Below are 18,753 nucleotides of genomic sequence, written 5' to 3' on the forward strand. Positions count from 1 at the left end.
TCATTAATAGTGGAAGTTTAGATAATTTGGCATCCGAAGATTTGGTTAACAAATGTTGCGAGACATCCTAAGGCCTACTATGTTGCTTGGATCCAGAAGGAGCATAATTTACTTGTAAGTGAACAATGTTTTGTCAAATTTAAAATTGGGAATTGTCACGATGAAGTCTTGTGTGATATTATGCCTATGGATTGTTGTCATATTCTTTTAGGTAGACCTTGGTAGTATTATAGTAAACCTTTGCATGATGGTAGATTGAATCAATATAATTTTTGGGTGGAAGGAAAGAAACAAATATTGTTTCCTTTCGTGGAAAAGTTTGATGAAATTCTTTGTACTATAGTCAGAGTATGTTTGGTAAAGGGTAATAAGTTTGCAAAGGAAATGAAAGAACAAAATGTTTGCTATGCTTTGATACATGATGAATTGGAACATGCACCTTAGGTTGAACCTTTGTTAATTGAATTTCATGACATCAAATCTGATAATTTATGTGATGGTTTTCATCCTATGAGAAGTATAAGTCTTTGTATGTATTTGATACCTGGAGCTAGCTTGCCTAATAAAGCACCACACAGATTGACACATGATGAAAAGATTGAGTTGAATAGACAAGTGAAAGAATTTCTAGAGATAGGTATGATCAGAGAAAGTTTGAGTCCTTGTGTAGTACCTATTGTGATAGCACCTAAAAAGAATGGAGAATGGAGAATGTGCACTAATTCCAAAGCTATAAACAAGATAACAATGAAGTACATATTTCCATTTCCTAGGATGGATGGCATAATGGATAGTTTAAGTGAAGAAAAATATTTTACAAAAGATTGATTTGAAAAGTGGTTATCATTAGATTAGAATAAGATAAGGAGATGAATGAAAAATTTCTTTTAAGACTAATGAAGGATTGTATGAATGGTTGGTTATGCCCTTTGGTTTGATTAATGCACCTAGTACTTTCATGAGATTGATGAATGAAGTTTTGAAGAAAATTTTGAGTAAATTTGTGATTGTATATCTTGATGACATTTTAATATTTAGTAAGAGTAAGGAATAACATCTTGAGCATATCAGACAAGTATTGCAAAAATTGAAGGAAGAAAAGTTGTTGATTAATTTGAAAAAATGTTCATTCATGAAGGAAGAAATTGTATACTTTGGTTTTGTAATTAGAGCTAATGGGCTAAAAATGGACCCTGAAAAGGTGATAGTTATTCTTGATTGGCCTACACCAGAGAATGTTGGATAGGTAAGATCATTTCATGGATTATAAAGTTTTTATAGAAAGTTTATCAAAGTTCTATTTGTAACACTATGACTAAAATATGAGAGGAGATAAAAAGGATTTCAAATGGACACATGGAGCACAAAGAAGTTTTGAAACATTGAAACAAAAGATTGTATAATTTCCTACACTTGCTTTGTCTAATTTTAGTAAAGTTTTTCAAGTTGAATGTGATGCTAGTGGAAGTGCAATTGGAGATGTTTTGAGTTAATAAGGAAGACTCATAGCTTTCTTTAGTGAGAAGTTGAATGATGCTGAGAGAAAATATTTAGTTTATGATTAGGAATTCTATGGTATTGTTCAAGCTTTGAAGAAATGGAGACATTATTTGATGCCTAAAGGTTTTATGTTATATACTAACCATAAAGCTTTGTAGTATTTGGGAAGTCAACATAAGTTAAATCAGAGACATATGAAGCGGGTTGAGTTTTTGCAGAGTTTTTCCTTTTTATTGAAGCATTAAAGTGGATAGTTGAATAAAGTTGCTAATGCCTTGAGCTGAAGGAGAATTTTTCTAACTGAGATGAGAGTTGAGGTACTTGGTTTTGATGATTTCAATAATTTTTATCAGACTCATTTTGATTTTGTAGAACCTTGGAAAGCTTGTAAAGAAAAAATAGTAAGTGATAAGTGGGTTGATTCTTTCATTTAGGAAGACATGTTGTTTAAAGGAATTCAATTATGCATACCTAGAGGATTTATGAGAGAAAACATAGTGGTGGACTTGTTGGACATTTTGGGATTGATAAGATAGTGAAAATGATATCAGAGAGATACTTTTGGCCACAAACTTATAAGGATTTGTGGAGAATGGTAAGAAGTCGCATAATTTTTCAGCCATCAAAAGGAACTAGTCATAATTTAGGATTGTATTCACCTTTGCCTATAGCTAATAAGACTTGGGAAGATATCAATATGGACTTTGTTCTTGGTTTACCTTAAAATTAGAGGGGTAATGATTCTATATTTGTTGTGGTTGATAGATTTTCAAAGATAGCTCATTTCATATCTTGTAAGAAAACATGTGATACATTACATGTTGGTGAATTATTCTTGAAGGAAGTGGTAAGATTGAATGGTTTGCATAAATCTATTGTTTTAGATAGAGATACTACATTTACTAGTTATTTTTGGAAGACACTTTGGAAGAAGCTGAATATAGAGTTGAAGTTTAGCTCTACGTTCATCTTTAGAAAAATGGAAAAACTAAAGTTGTGAACAAAAGCTTGGGTAACTTGTTGAGATGTTTGGTTGGGGATAAGCCTTCTAATTTGGATTTGGTTTTGGCATAAGAAGAGTTTGCATATAATAATTATGTGAATAGAAGTACTAAGAAAACACCATTTGAGATTGTTATTGGATTTCATCCTAAGGGAACTATAGAATTGAGATACTTGAGCATGGAAATAAATAGGAGTACTAAGGTTGAAGAATTTTTTGATTTTATGAAGAAATTACATCAAGAAATCAAAGATAATTGGACTGATAGTAATCTGGTATATGATGAATGAGTGGATCAGAAAAAAAGACATAAACATTTTCAAGTTGGTGATGAAGTAATGGTTTACTTGAAGAAGAACAAATTTCCAATTGGAACCTACAAAAAGCTAAAAATGAAGAAGTTTGGGCCTTGTAAAATTTTGAATAAGTTTGAAAGTGGTAATATTTTTGAGATTGGACTACTAGAGGATATGGATATTTCACCTATATTCAACATTGCATACATATATGAGTACCATGAATCAGATCCTGAAGCAATTGATAAACTAGATTATCTTAAGAAGAAAGACAATGGAATTGAAAGAGTTTAGTATACTAGGATAAGAAAAAACACCAAAGGAAAAGATTATTTGGAATACTTGGTTCAGTGGAAATACAAGCTAGTTGAAGACAGTTCTTGGATTAGACTAGCTGAGTTAGATCTTTATGATTTAGGTTAGTATATGAGTCATGACTGATGTGGACATCAGTTCTTTATTAACCCTAGGTTTCTGACATAGGAGAATCTTGGGTCTTGGAGCAATCTTGCATCAACCAAAAAGCATTTCTCTATTCATCAAGTAGCATTGTTGTTGGAATTCTATTTTCTATATTTTATGTGCCTATTGTGAGCTATATAACTAATTTTTTGAATTGAGTTAGAGTCAAAAAAATTTAGAGATTGAAGAGGACCTATATTAATATCTATGGTTAAAAGAGAAAGTCCTAATTCATCATGATTTGGTAGATATGGATGTTTTTCTAATGCATCAATTTTCTTCTATTTTCACGATGGGTTTCTATGCATGACTTTTGGGATGAATGCACAACTCTCCTTAATGAATCAGCCTTTTCAAAATTAATGGATTGTAGTGGAACTAAATTAATACCTTTAGTTCAAAGGAAAAGTTATAATTCAATTGAAACTAGGAGATATCACCTTTTTCCTCATACATCAATTTTTGGATAGTTTTCACAAAAACATGTGGAGTTTTCATCTTGCGTAGTTTCATATGAGGAAATGGGATCTTTTAAAGATTGGACCATGTATTTGGATCATGTGTGGACCTAAATATGGCTTTGTATTAATTTTCATTCATATTTGCTACAATTTTGGTTTACTCTTCCAAGGAGGACCTATAATGTAATTAAATGCCTAACTAGCTAACTTGTGACTTAGCTAGCTATATAAGAAGCTTGGATTGATGTAGGAAACCATTATTAGGGTGATATGAGGTAGAAGATAGGTCATGAGAATATCCTAGAGAAGAAGGCTAGATGAGGGTTTGAATTTTATTTCATAACTCTTTGTATATGGTCATAACTTAGAAGGCCTTATAGTTAGATGTGTTAGGATTTATTTTCTAATTATATCATATGGTTGTGCATAATGTGGTCTCTTGTTCTCTATTTTTTATTTAATTTTTATGTTTCTTCCATGTGTAACTCTGAGTAGGGGATGTTTTTTGGTTTGAGTTGGATTAATTCCTCTTGAATCTTCCCATCCTTGCATCATGCCTCCTCTTCCATTTTTCTTCCACCATGAGTGCTAATTGGTAGCACTTGTTCACTGAACTGGGGGCATGAAGGCTGAGTTCTTCTTGGATGGGTAACTTAAGGCCATTCATGTACCTTGCTAGTTTCTCTTCCTCATGCTCTATTGTGTTGGTCTTTATACACAATTTTAAGAACTCCTCTGTATAGGAACTAACATCTAGATCCTTTTGTTTCAAACTTTTTTTTCTTCTATGGAGTTGTACCCCATAGTCTTCAAGCACATATGTATCCTTGAATTGTGCCACCATTCTATCCTAAGAAAAAAACATGCTTCTTCCTTTCTTCACCCTTTTTGTCTAGATGAAGTTCCACCAAGTCAGGGCTACTCCCTTCAACTTGGAATTTTCCATCTTTACCTTCTACTTCTCTAGGATGTCTTCACACTCAATGAAAATAGTTAGGGCTTCTATCCAATGCAATGCTATATCAACATTCATTTTGCCATTGAAATTTGGAAATTCCAACTTCCCCTCCATGGTTCTTTTCTCCATGGATTTGAGAGAATTTAAGAGAGGTATCTTTTTAGTAGACACTTCACCATCTTCCTCAAGGTCTTCAGCCTCAGTTTTCTGGTCCTCTTCATTAGATTATGCCCCCTTTTGTCTTTCCACTCTACCTTCAAGTTCTCTCAACCTCTTTGCAAGAGCAGCATTGGTTGCTCTTTTTTCTCTCATCAACTTTTCTAATTTAACATTTGTCACCATTTTAGGGATTTACTCATCTTCTTTAGTAAGAGCCATGGCTTTGGTACCACTTGATGCAATGGAGTTGAGTGGGATTGATCAATGGACGATCAACTGATCCAAAAACCATCTTCACTGAAGTCCTTCAACCAAATAACTTTGTAAGATGATCAAAATGTGCAAGCACCAATCATAAGTTCTTCAAGGATGGTATTAGGTTATCACAACCCTACATCCAAACAAGGAAAACCCTAATAACTAGGGAACCCTATGAACAAGACAATTGATAAGAAGTTGCCCATAATGCACAAATTGACACAAATTGGTAAAACAACCCTAAACTTCATGAAATGATGAGGGGAGAATCATACTCATGGAAATGGTATATTTAGGTCAATAATGGAATGATCTAATGGTTAAACTCCAACTATGAAACTTCTAGTATATGGTTGCTTTGTTAAATCACTCAAAAGGCTACTAGCCCTTTTTGATGAACATAAAAATTAGAAGGAAATATCTTCACATAACCAAGGGAAAAAATGACTATTTTGGACTCCCTTTTGTGACTTACAAAACATACTAAGGCACCAAGGTTTAATGACACAAATAAATGGGCTTTCATTCACTTTCTCACTTAGGAAATTAGGGAAATTAGGCCTCCATTTAAAAAAGAAGTACATATTATAGGACTCCATCCTACAAGACAATGATGGGAACATATGGGGGAAACCCTAGAAAAGTTAAAAACTTGATTTTGAGTCTTGATGCCAAGTCTCGTTGAAGTTGTTAGAGATGTTGCATCCTTTTCCTAGCATGCACATGGGTCTTGCATGCCTAGGGCATCAAATTTCTGATGGATCCCTACAAGTATATTCCTAAAACTACTTGTATCCTATAGTACATAAAAAATTATAGTATTTTATCAATGGCCATTAGATTTCCATGGTGAAGTCCTCCTCTATGCTTGAAAATCCTTCAAAACCCTAGGTTAGCAAGAAATCCAGACCTACTTGTGCAAAAATGACAATAATTTGAGTTAGGGAGTAGATGGAGACTTCAAACTAGAAGCATTGGATATATAATTCATCAAGCTATCCAAAAATTCAAGTTTGAACACTAGATGAATCTATACAATGTAGGACAATAGGCTGATTGTAGTAAAAATATGGTATTTTATTGATTTGAAAGTTGAAAGTACATTCTCTTTGCCTATCACTTGCCTGAAACGACTTATTATAGGCCTTCCAATGGTCATAAGAAAATTTCAATTTTTTTATATCCATTGGGTAAGGTTTTTTCTTTTAAAAACTTTATTTTGAGCCTTAATGCCAAGTCTAGTTGAAGTTGTGGGAGATGTTACATCCTTTTCCTAGAATGCACATGGGTCTTGCATGCCTAGCACGTGAAATTTCTAATGGGTCCCTGCAAGTACATTCATAAAACCACTTGCATCCTATATTAAATTGAAAATTCTAGGATTTCACCAATGGCCGTTAGATTTCCATGGTAAAATCCTTCTCCATGCTTGAAAATCCTTCAAAACCCTAGGTTAGCAAGAAATCTGGACCTACTCATACAAAAATGACAATATCTTGATTTAGGGAATATATGTATACTTAAAACTAGATGAATTGGAAATATAATTCATCCACCTATCAAAATGTAACTTTTAACACTAGATGAATCAATACATATCCATACAACATAGGACAACAAGCTGATTGCCATAAAAATAAGGTATTTTATTGATTTGAAAGTTGAAAGTACATTATCTCTACCTATAAACTACTTAAAAGGGATTATTATAGGTTTTCCAATGGTCATAACAAAATTTCAAACTTTTTATGGCCATTGGGTAAGGTTTTTGCATTATTTTGCAAAACGTTGCTAAAGTTGCTTGACAACTTTTTAGCAATATTTGCAATTTGTGTAATTTTTGCAAACTTGTAACTACAACTAATAGAAAATAGTCCAAATGACCCAAATAGGTCCTAAACATGATAAAAAAATAAATAAATAAAAAATGTAAGATTCTAGACCCTTTGACCATGTTTTTCCATAGTTGACCAAGGGCTTATAACATTGCTAATCTTGGAAATAGATCTTACAATTTGGTCTAGATGCCTATTTGATTGATCTAACCTAATCTAGGTGTTCTTAGGACCTTGGTGATTCATCATTCATTGTGGGTGCTCTTGCACCAATATTTCTTCTATCTATTCCTTGGTTGATGCATACTCCAATATTCTCTAAGATAGTGATATTTGATAGCTATGTGCTTGCTCTTATAATGCATTACAAGATTCTTTGAAATTTTTATAGAACTTATATTATCACAATATATAACTACTAGTTCTTCTATCTTTAATGATATTCCTTCCAAAATTTTCTCGATCCATATTACTTGTGTGGAATTAGTTGTAGTAGCAACATTCTCTTCTTTAATTTCTGTTTGCAATACACAATCTTGCTTTTTTCTTATCCATGGAAAAGTCTTTCCCCAAAAGAGAATGCTCTACCACTTGTTCTCTTCTTGTCATCATAATTTTCTACCCAATCAACATCAACATATGCATTGAGTGTGAAATCTTTGGTGTCCATACCACAATCCATAATCTTTGATTCTTGAGATATTTGAAGATTCTTTTGACATAATCAAGTGAGATTCTTTTGGATTTTTTGAGAACCTTGCCACCAATCTATGTATGGAACTTTGTTCTGTGCACCTCTAGCAAATTAAAAATTCTCACCAAACTAGAATGTTTGAACAATATTGCCTAAAAGAGAAGAGAGATGAACTCTCAACTCCCAAGCTCCTTTAGATCGGGTCTTGCTTGTGCAAGGAATAGGAAAAGTTGGATGAGGGTGGTGATTGTATTTATAATAAGGTGGAAAAAGTCTTTAGTTAGTCTTTGTGTTCATAGGATTTCAATGTGGAATCAAGTGAACTATGTTGGGCAAATATCAGAGGACGAGACCAAAGAGAGTATGGAAAGAAAATAATAGGAAATAAAGAGCCTAAAAAGTTAGAGATTTTATCCACCTTTAGTCTACTTGTGCACCATTATTATGAAAAATACATTCTTGAATGGTAGGACAACTTAAATAAATGCTTGATCATTCAATCTAACATTACTAAGTGCTACAAATGAAATAGTACCAAGTAAAAAAGATCATTTAGTATTATCCAAGCCAAGGAAGATAACAATAAAAAAATAGAAAGATCTCAATATATTTAGAGAAAAATGAATCCCATAGAATGTACTCCATAATTCCTTTATCCTAATAACAACTTAAAATACCAGCAACCATTAGGCCCAAAAAAGAGAATGCTTCTAGGAAGCCAATATGTATTAACTCTCTCAGACAATTATTATAAATGTGTATGGTTGTCAAAAATATGCAATAATGAACACTGGATGATAAAATCAAAAATTTGACCGACCCCTATAGAGTCTCTTTCTTACATATTTATACTAAATATTGACATTCTTATAGAATATCTACACAAAATCTAATACATTGAAGTATTAGTAACTACTTATCAAAACTTAACGTCCTTATCCATCTACCCTATCTAAGAATTTTGATGCGTAGGTAGTATCTATGGTATTTAAATCATGACAAAGAATAAAAAGGGATTTAAAGGATTCATGCAAAGGAAAAGGAGGTAACAAAATCATATATCCTTTCGTCCCCTTGAGGTGATGACTTCACATGGTTTTGTTTACATGTCTCTAACCAAAATCAATCCACTTGGTGATTATTATCTTGAAAAAATTATGTGGCACAAGTAAGGGCAGTGAAATGGATACTTCTTCATATGTTACCTCCAAAACCATCAAGAAAATTCCACTTCACCTTGAGGCTCTAAGTTATAGATTTACCAATTACTATCAAGGTATTATACCCACCCTCATTCAACCCTTCCCTTGGCCTTGTGAAATTCTTCAATAAATTCAATGATTGACACTCAATCAAGGCTCTTGACCCAACTAAGCCACCCTTGGAACTCCTCCATTTTTTTCTCCATATGCTCAATGACCATCTCCAAGCACCTTGTTTCTTCTTGGTTACCTCAAGAGTTGAGCATCATCTTAGTTAAAGTCTTCATGGACCCGGTACTAAAACTTTTGGAACCTGGAACTATTTCTTCTACATGCTCATTGAATTGAGTGAGCATGTAATCTATGAGAGCCCATCCCATCTCATCCCATGGGTCATATCTCTTGATGGTCATTTCTAACTTTGTGAGGTTCTCCAGTTAGTCCTGAATTTTGACATTCTTGGGCCTCACAGTAGCCAACAAAGGCTTTATTGCCTTAATTTAGTATACAATCAATTGATAACTAAAAGAAGAAAAGCCAAGTAATGTCCCCACAATATATCTAGGTCTTGTATAACAACTTCACCTGCCTGTAGTACTTTGTCAGGGGATTTTTTTTAGTTGAACCAATTCTTGTTCTTCTCCGCCCCATTCAACGAACACATTGCCCACTACAAAACCCAAGATGGCCCCTTAAAAAAATGTGGTCAGGGAAGAAGCCAAGATCACTATTAAATCCTTCACCTTCTTATAGATCCACCCATCCATTGCTATGGATTTCTCCATTGTAGTCCTTAATTTGGTGAGATCCTTAGCTAGTATAGGAGCATCCATCTATGCAGAAGGAGGAGCTGGAGGGGCCTATTTGGCTAGTAGTTCCTTGTAATCTTCTTTAGCCTCTGCTTTTAATTTTACAATCGTTTAGCTAAAATTCTTGTATATGTTGTGTACACTCTCCTTTCCCAAGTCAAAATCTAACAACTTGGTATCTAGAGTTTGATGCACCAAGGGCACCTTGGTGATTATATATTCCTCAAGTTGAGAGCCCCTTCATTATCTACCATCGATGGAACACCTATTGTGGCTACCACTTCCTCATTGGGCTCATTATTTATCTAGAATGTGGTCCTTTCTTTCTTCTTTTGCCCACTTTTGGTTTGGGCAGTGGCCATCACATCCACCGTGTCTATCAATGTCATCACAAGAGGCAGACATGTTCATTTCCTTCTTTATTCCTCCACCATCCACTTCATGGGTTCAGGTCTATTAATCCTTATTACAATGACCTTCAATAACTTAACATTAGTAAGGAAAATTGCAATAAAAAATATAACCATTTCTACATAACCCATAATAGATATGAAATAAATATGCATCTAAGATCCACATGCAAGAGAATAGACAACATACCCACAAAAATGTGACACATGATATACCCTAGGAAACCCTCATTGAGGGAAAAAACCAAGCCTCCAAAAGCATCCATCACCATGTATTATTCAACAAAAATACCATTGTAATATAAACATGGAAGCCTTCAAAGGCATAGCGACAACCAAATAATCCATGTGAACAAGCATGAATCCATACACCCATGTCATGCTTCCAACCTTCACAAATGCTTCCTTGGTTAATTTGTCAAGCCTTGTCTTGTTCAACTTTTCCTTTTTCCTTTTTCCCTTTTGTCTTGTCTCTACAACTACCCTTGTGGCTTCTTATATAGTAGCAAGTCCCACAAAAACATCAAGTGGTATTACATAAACCATGTACTAAAACTATGTGCTACCTAATCCATTGAGCCCACATTTAATATTGAAAATTTAATTCTTTTTCCCAATATTAAATAATTACATCAAATATCATCACAATGTTATGATACAACTCATCAAGTCCATCCCATGAGAATCTTTACATATCACATGTTCATCTAGGTGCTCCTAGGTGCAACATTACATAATAAAATAAAATAGTACAATATAAATAATATAATGCAATGTGTGAAACACAAATAAATCTCAATAGACTAGTAATTCTTAGTACAATGGCCTTCAATTAATCAACACTTGATATTTTTTGGGCCAAAGGTGGCTCTTGCGAGGCTTCCCCTATACTATTCTCCATTTGAGAAATAAATCTTTTGATCATTATCCTTGTTCCCTCTGGCTGGTTCCTTCCTAATGTAACTATTTCTTGGGCAACACCTTCTAGGATCCTAGGATATCCTAGGACTTTGGGAATCCTTTTAGAATTTGTTTCATTTTCTTTGATGATAGAAGTACCCACCTCTACTATGGTGACTTTCACCTAGATCTTCCAAACTTCTTCTCCTGCTTTCCTTACTCTTCCATGCAATCATGTTCTTTCTCTAGGTGTTGTAGGAGATATTCTCTTTCTCATTTCCTATATCTTTGGAAGTGCAACTCATCTACTTCTCTTTCCTTTTCTAGGAGGAGTAGATTCCCCTCCTCATTTCCTTGAGGTCATCCATAGGAACTTCCTATTATTGTCTTTATTTTTCTAGATCATCCACAGGTGCTACCCCTACTTCATCAATTTCTTTAACCATATAAGCAAGTTCACATTCCTTCGGTAGGCTAGATAGTTCCCTGATCAACACCTCATGGATATCCATATGTGAAAGGTCTTCCACATTTATGATATCAAGGGGCTCCATGTTGAGGGAATATTTCTCCATGCTAACCAACTACTCAAAAATATCTTTAGTTAAGGATACAATGAGGATACCCATTGGTCTCCTATTATTTTTCTTTTTCCTTCTCCTCACCAACAAAGGTTCACCATCATCTTCCTCATCTTTCTCCTCCACTTGGATGGGTTTCAACCTCATATTTTCATGAATGGGTGTAGGGGCACTACTGAGGGGAATGTGAATGCTAGCTACCCCAACCTTCACAACTTCTCCTAGTCTTCAAGATGCCTCAACCTTCTTCATTACTCTCTCTACGAGCTTGGTGATCAGTACACTATGTACCTCCTACCAAACTTGTGACTTGATAGCCTTTTTCTTACCTTTACCTCAACCTTGTAAATAATAGGATGAAGTGGGAAATTCTTCATTCTCTTCAACATAAGTCATGCTCCTGGGGCATGACACTTTTTAATGCTCATGGTTCTAATTAATTACCTTTTCCATTATCCCCTCTAATACAAGAGGTTCCTCCTCATCCTAGTTCATGGGAGAGAGAACCTAAAGATCGACCTCAAATTTCTTGTAGTTGTTGAGAGGATCCCCACTATCTTTGAATCCCTTGGAGAAGGCATGAATATGGTAATCCTCCATTTTCTAGGTGGTCATTAGGTTGCATTTATTTTCTCGCACCTCAAATTTCATTAAGAGGTTGGCCTAGAAGCTTTCCAAATGTGTCATGTGAAACTTAGCACCCACATTGGAACATGTTGCCCAACTTGAATAATTGAAGTTTCTCCTCCATAGGTAGAAATTCTTAAAATTGTAGGCCATCAGATCCCTCTTAACTTCTTGGGCCTAAATCAAAGTGCATGAGTATTCACCACACTGAATTGGAAAAGAGATACCCATTACCATTTTTTCTATGCAGATACCATGAAATTCTAAAGTCTACCTACAAAATTCAACAAAATAACCTAGTCCATACAAACCTAGGGAAGCATAAATGATTTCCCACTAAAGAGTGCCATATGGATACATGAAAAGTTATGGTACTAGGGGAAAAAGTCACCCCATTATGCTAGTAATATCTTAGCTGCATTTGAGATGTGACACCCATTATCCTCTCATTGTAGCAGTAATCTATTGACAATAAAATAATCATTTACCCTTGCATAATGCTAGAAGCATTCATCAAATAGAAATTGTGGGTAGTATCCCCATTAGGGATAACTATCTTCACTAGGCACAATAGTCATTGTTCCTCTATGGACCAAACATGGAAGCCCTAGTATTTGTTGAGAAGTTAGCCATACCAAGTAGGAATTCACCATGAAGATCTTCTCCCCTTTCTTTTGGTCTTCTAATAGATCCATATAATTTCACAATTCTGTGAGTCAAACTCCAATTGCTTGTGAAATGAAAGTAGCCCAATCGAACTGGATAACCTATGTGGTAATGCCATCTATGAAATAGTATATCAATGAGGTAAACTTCCCAGTTTGATGCTTCCCAATAATTTGACATAAGAAACAAATACAAAATTAGATAGGTCCAATAAAGTCTACTCAATGAATTACAAGGGACATCTTCTTTGGGTCCTTTGTTTAATTCTTCAACAAGTGTACATTCATAAGGGTCTTGAATTTTTTCTCTATATTCACAAACTAATTCATTGGTTCATTAGGGGCCAATATCTAGGTACCACGAAGGTTTATACAATGAAAAAACTAGGCCACAACCATCTTGTCTATGGCTAGGAAAGCATCTCCTGATACTTAGGTAACTATGTACCTCACCCCATCAAAATTTTGATTATATATCATTATCATATCTAGAAATTTGACCACACAAGGAAAGAACTATTCTTGTATGATTCTGCTATCTGTAACTACCTAGGGCACAACTTCTCCATTGCTTCTTTGAGACAATAGGTCACTGTAGAGCACTTGAAATTATCTGCACTCTCCAACATCCATGTCCATGATACTTGAGTGAAGCATCCACCTTGGAGGGATAGAGGCATGTGTCATCTCAATATTTGAGGATGATAAAAAATTCCTCAAATTTTCTATTGGCCTTGATATTCTTCTAAGAGGAAGTTCCCACATCATGCATGCCCATGATCTTATCGTCAAGTGTATCCATTATCCAACTAAGACATGAAGAAAACATTAGTTATAATTTCAAGCCATAGTGGGCACACACAATCTCCTTTTTGGACCTTTAGGGCCATCCTCTCCTCTTCCTTATTCTACTAATGATGATAGGGAAGACCTTAAAACCTAAACCCAGAAATACTTGAGTTTATAGAAATATCAGGACCTTAGAAGAGTATACCTTGCACTTAACAGAGTTAATTCATACCATAAACTTGTAAAGTGCTATATAAGGACATAGGTATGCTTGCTTGAACACCCACAACACCTTCTAAATCTATCTTCTTGAAAGAACTTGAATCAACTGAACTAAGAAATCACAACATTCTAAAAATCAAAATTTTCCATGAGGTTGCTTACAGAACACCATTTTAGTTGTATAGAAAATGTGAAAATGAGGTATTTTATTGGCTTTAAAGAGCCCAATATTTATTACTTTTTAGGCGCATGAATTACCCCCTTTTACCTTCTTGGGTGAGTCTTCACCACGTGTCTTCCTTAGGAGCTCGAGAAATACCCCCCATTATGTTGGGAAATGTGAGAGGGAGGGGCCAAATTTCTTGAATCCTGAAATATGAAGCTTTTTATTTCAACACCCCTTGTCTTCTACTTAGGTGGAGGAATGAGGGCCTTGCAAAAGACATGACACAAACATGGGCCCCACTTCCAAAGAAGGAACCAGAAACCCACCAATCAAAAACAAGACTGACTAGAGGGACTTACCCCAAACAAGATAAGCCCAAAAAGAAAAGAGGGGAGCCAATTTTTTTGAAGAAATATTAGGGGCATGTATGTAGGGCATAAAAATGGTGACTTTATTGATAAAATGGCTTGCATTTGAGAACTCTAGAACTTAGCCTTTGAGATAACCAATACATTTTTTTTACAAAGTCAGTTTCTTAAAATATAAGCTCTGGTTATGAACATCCTAACTCAACATAACTCTTAAGCCTTACTAATGTCTAGAAATTAAGTGTGTTCTTTGAAGGGGCTATATCATGTTAGTTCCCAAATAAAATAGATAAATCAAGATCATTCAAGAATTTGTTTATCTTTCTTTTATTGGACATTGTCCAATTATTTGGGAATCGACGATATCTCTTCTTTCCTAATTTTGATTTTCTTCTTTTTAAGGTATGGGAGGAAATACTACTTTACCTAGATGGAAAATTTAATTTATTCATTATGGGGGCACTTCTTTCACCATCCCATCCTTAAGTGCTTCCTTTCGGCAGTGAGAAGAAAAGATACATACTTCTCATGATATCACTTTGTTTTTAAAATTTTATCAATCTTGAGCAAGGGTGATCTATCTATTTCATTAATATAGTGATTCTTCTCTTCCCTTTTCTTGCCAGCTTAGTTGGCCAATTAGCTATAGAGACAATCTAAGTTGTTTGAGCTTGATGAGGGTTGGTCTTATCATGAGTTCATAGTCGCAGTTTTCAACTGGTAAAATTAGTGTATTAGATTTTTTATAGATGGGTACAAGAATAATAAAATACCATAGGAAAATTCAACTAAGTCACCTCCTATTAAGAAGAGAATACAACACCTACTAAGAGGAGAAAAAAGGAATAGATCCCTGAAACAACGAAAAGACCCCCTACCCCTGAAAAAGAAGAAGAAGATAGAAGGGCCTGTAAAATCCATAGAGACCCATAAACCAAAATGTGACCCAACTTACTTACAAAGGTCAACAAAAGAAGAAAATGAAAGAAAAAGGAAAAACCAAACAAAAACACACTCAAATCTATAGGGCATACCTAGGGACACACTAGAAAAGTAATTACAAGAAACTATACATATGTTATAGCCAAAGGGGAAGATGAACTCCCTTGTACCATCTCCCTAGTCAAAGTAGTGTTTGAGGAACTATCCATTGATGGGAAATGAAATTTTTGCTCCAGTTAATGTGTGGAGATGATAGGTAGTTTCTCTACAGGTCTTCATAATCTGGTAGGGGGTATGTAGTTTGCATAAGGAATGAAAGGGTCTCATCCTATAAGATGTAACCATTCTTTCATATTTTTTAGAACATAATCCTTTGATTTGGTGAATGTTTGTGCCTCCCGAGGGGGGGGGGGGGATCATAATTTTAGAGTGAAATTGATGTGAAGTCAAGGATTAGCATACTAGCTACAACCTTGATAGAGTAGGGAGCAATGGGAATCCCATGCCATATAGTAGAGAAGGTGGTCAAGTTAGTGAACATGAATATTTCCATGCTAGTTTTCACATTATGTAGGTCCAAACGACACTAGGATTTGACGCTAGTCATTTGAAATCTAACCAAAGGTTCTAGGCCTATGTTTCTTCTAGTTCCATTCATTTATTGATGGAACTTGGTTACATACACTACCAATAGTGTAATAATTCTCACTAGAATGGAATGTTCGACCAATATCACCTGAAAGAGAAGATAGAGGAGCTCTCTACTCTCAAGATCATGTAGATTAGGTCTTGATTGTGCAAGGAATAGAAAAAATTGGATGAGTGTGGTGAGTGTATTTCTAACAAGGTAGACGAAGTGTAAAGATAATCTTTGTGTTCATAGGATTTTAGTGTAGAATCACATGAACTAGGTTGGGAAAATATCATGGGACATGGATAAAGAGAGTATTGAAATAAAATAACAAGAAATAAATATCCTATAGAGTTAGAGATTTAATCTACCTATAGTCTACTTTTGAACCATTATTATGAACAATACATGCTTGAATGGTAGGAGAACTTAAATACATGCTTGATTAATCAATCTAACATTACTAAGTGGTGCAAATGAAATAGTATCAATATACACAAGATCATATAGTTTTATCCAAGCCAAAGAAGATAACAATAAAAAATAGAAAGATCTCACTATGTTTAAAGACAAATGAATCCTATAGAAAGCACTCTAGAATTCCTTTATCCTAATAACAACTTAAAATACTAGCAAGTACTCAACCAGACAAAGAGAACACTTCTAGGAAGCCACTATGTATTAATTCTCTTAGATAAGTATTACAAATGTGTATGACTATCAAACATATTCACCAAAGAACACTAGATGATAAAATCAACCAACCCCTTTAGAGTCTCTTGCTTACCTATTTATACTAAATATTGACATTCTTATAGAATATCTACACAAAATTTGATATATTGAAGTATCAATAACTACCTATTGGGACTTAATGTCCTTATCCATCTACCCTATCTAATAATTATGATGTGCAAGTACTACCTACAATACTTACATTATGAGAGAGAATAAAGAAGGATTTAAAGGATTAATGCAAAGGAAAATGAGGTAACAAAATAAGATATCCTTTCCTCCTCCTGAGCTAATGGATTCACATAGATTTTTTTACATGTCTCTAACCAAAATTGATCCACTTGGTGACTATTATCTTGAATAAATTTGGTGGCACAAGTAAGGGTGGAGAAACTGACATTTCTTTATATGCTACCTCTAAAACCACAAAGAAAATGCAACTTCACCTTGAGGCTCAGAGTTATAGATTTATTGATTACCATCAAGGCATTCCACCTACCCTCATTAGGCCCTTTTATTGGCCTTGTGAAATTCTTTAATAATTTTGGAGGTCGTCATCTGATCAAGCTCTATTTACAATGGATCCGCCCTTGGGACTCCTCCATTTTCCACATCGTAGCCTCAATGGTTGTCTCCAAGCACCTTGTTTCTTCTTAGGTACCCCAAGATTTGAGCACCATCTTAGTTAAAGTCTTCATTGATTTGATACTAAAACTCCCATAAACCACAGCTATTTATTCTACATGCTCATCAAATTAGGTGAGCATGGAATCTATGGGAGCCCACCCCTCTCATCCCATGGTTCTTTTGGAAATATAAGAGGAGTAACTAAGAGGGGAGGGGTGAATCATTTATCACTAAAATAAATCCCAAATCCCTTAGATGTTAATACAAAACATAAACTTTGCTAAAACCGTTGTTACTCAGTTAACATGTAGGCTCTCGATTAACACTAACAATATGTTGTAACTCAACAAGCACTGTAATATCAATTATTACTCAAAAATACTAAACATGTAGATCTTAAGATATTATCTATGATTAACCTTAATCAACTTAGTTACATACATAAAAGAAATAGCATGAACACAAGTGACACCAAGATTTAATGTGGAAACCCAATTTGGGAAAAACCACCTATTGCAACTAGTTACTAATTTTCACTCTTCTATAGTGAACCCTGTTAGGATCTAACCATGTTAAAGGTTACAAAACACATTTTCAGGTGTGATTCTATTAGAGGATTTAATCATCCTGTTAGGAGTGGCCTTGTTAGAGGTCTTTAGACACTTCAATTTAGAAATGCCACCTTGTTAGAGGATTTGGAAAATAGTTGTTAAGCCAACTCAATTAAGAGATTTGATACACTACTATAGTGGTTAGAGAGTAAAAATGATATGACCTGATTGCTGATTTTAGATCTCAATTTTGGCTTGAATACTTGATCCTTCTTGATCAAATGTATCTTTTTAGCTCCTTAAGGATATTCTCCTCATCCTTCCAATTTTCTTCCTTTACGAATATTCTTATCTTCCACACATTCTCACTCATTTAATCCTCAACTCAACCTTATAATTATACCATAGAAATTATTAATTTGGCTTGAATACAACTTAGAATAATTAATATTTATCTCCTCAGTTGGCTAGAACAAGCAAATAAATCCATTAAATTCAATATGCTAAAACAAGAAAATCCTTCATTAGTTGACCTAGATCAGTAGACACTAACTCAAAAATGATTTTCTTATGTTAACCAAGTAAACTTGGTTAACATTGCATCTTCAAAAACTTCCTTTGGTAACTGAGTGAGCTCGGTGAACACTAGTTCCATCAAACTTGCCTTTGTTACCCAATTTGAGTTTGGTAGACACTAAACTTCTGTGAACTTCTCTTCAATGCCTAAGTGAACTTGATAGATATTTTCTTCTAAACTTGAAAAACATTGGAATTCTCAGAAGACACATAAAACTATCTTCATCACTTGAGTAAGCTTGGCATACATTGATTGGTAAAGATATGCTATTTGTGTAATGTAGTGTTCCTATGTGAAACATTAAAATTTCCTCCTTAAACTCCTT

This window comes from Cupressus sempervirens, chromosome 6, assembly GCF_028749045.1.
Source record: "Cupressus sempervirens isolate cs-2001-9-10 chromosome 6, ASM2874904v1, whole genome shotgun sequence".
NCBI lineage: Eukaryota > Viridiplantae > Streptophyta > Pinopsida > Cupressales > Cupressaceae > Cupressus > Cupressus sempervirens.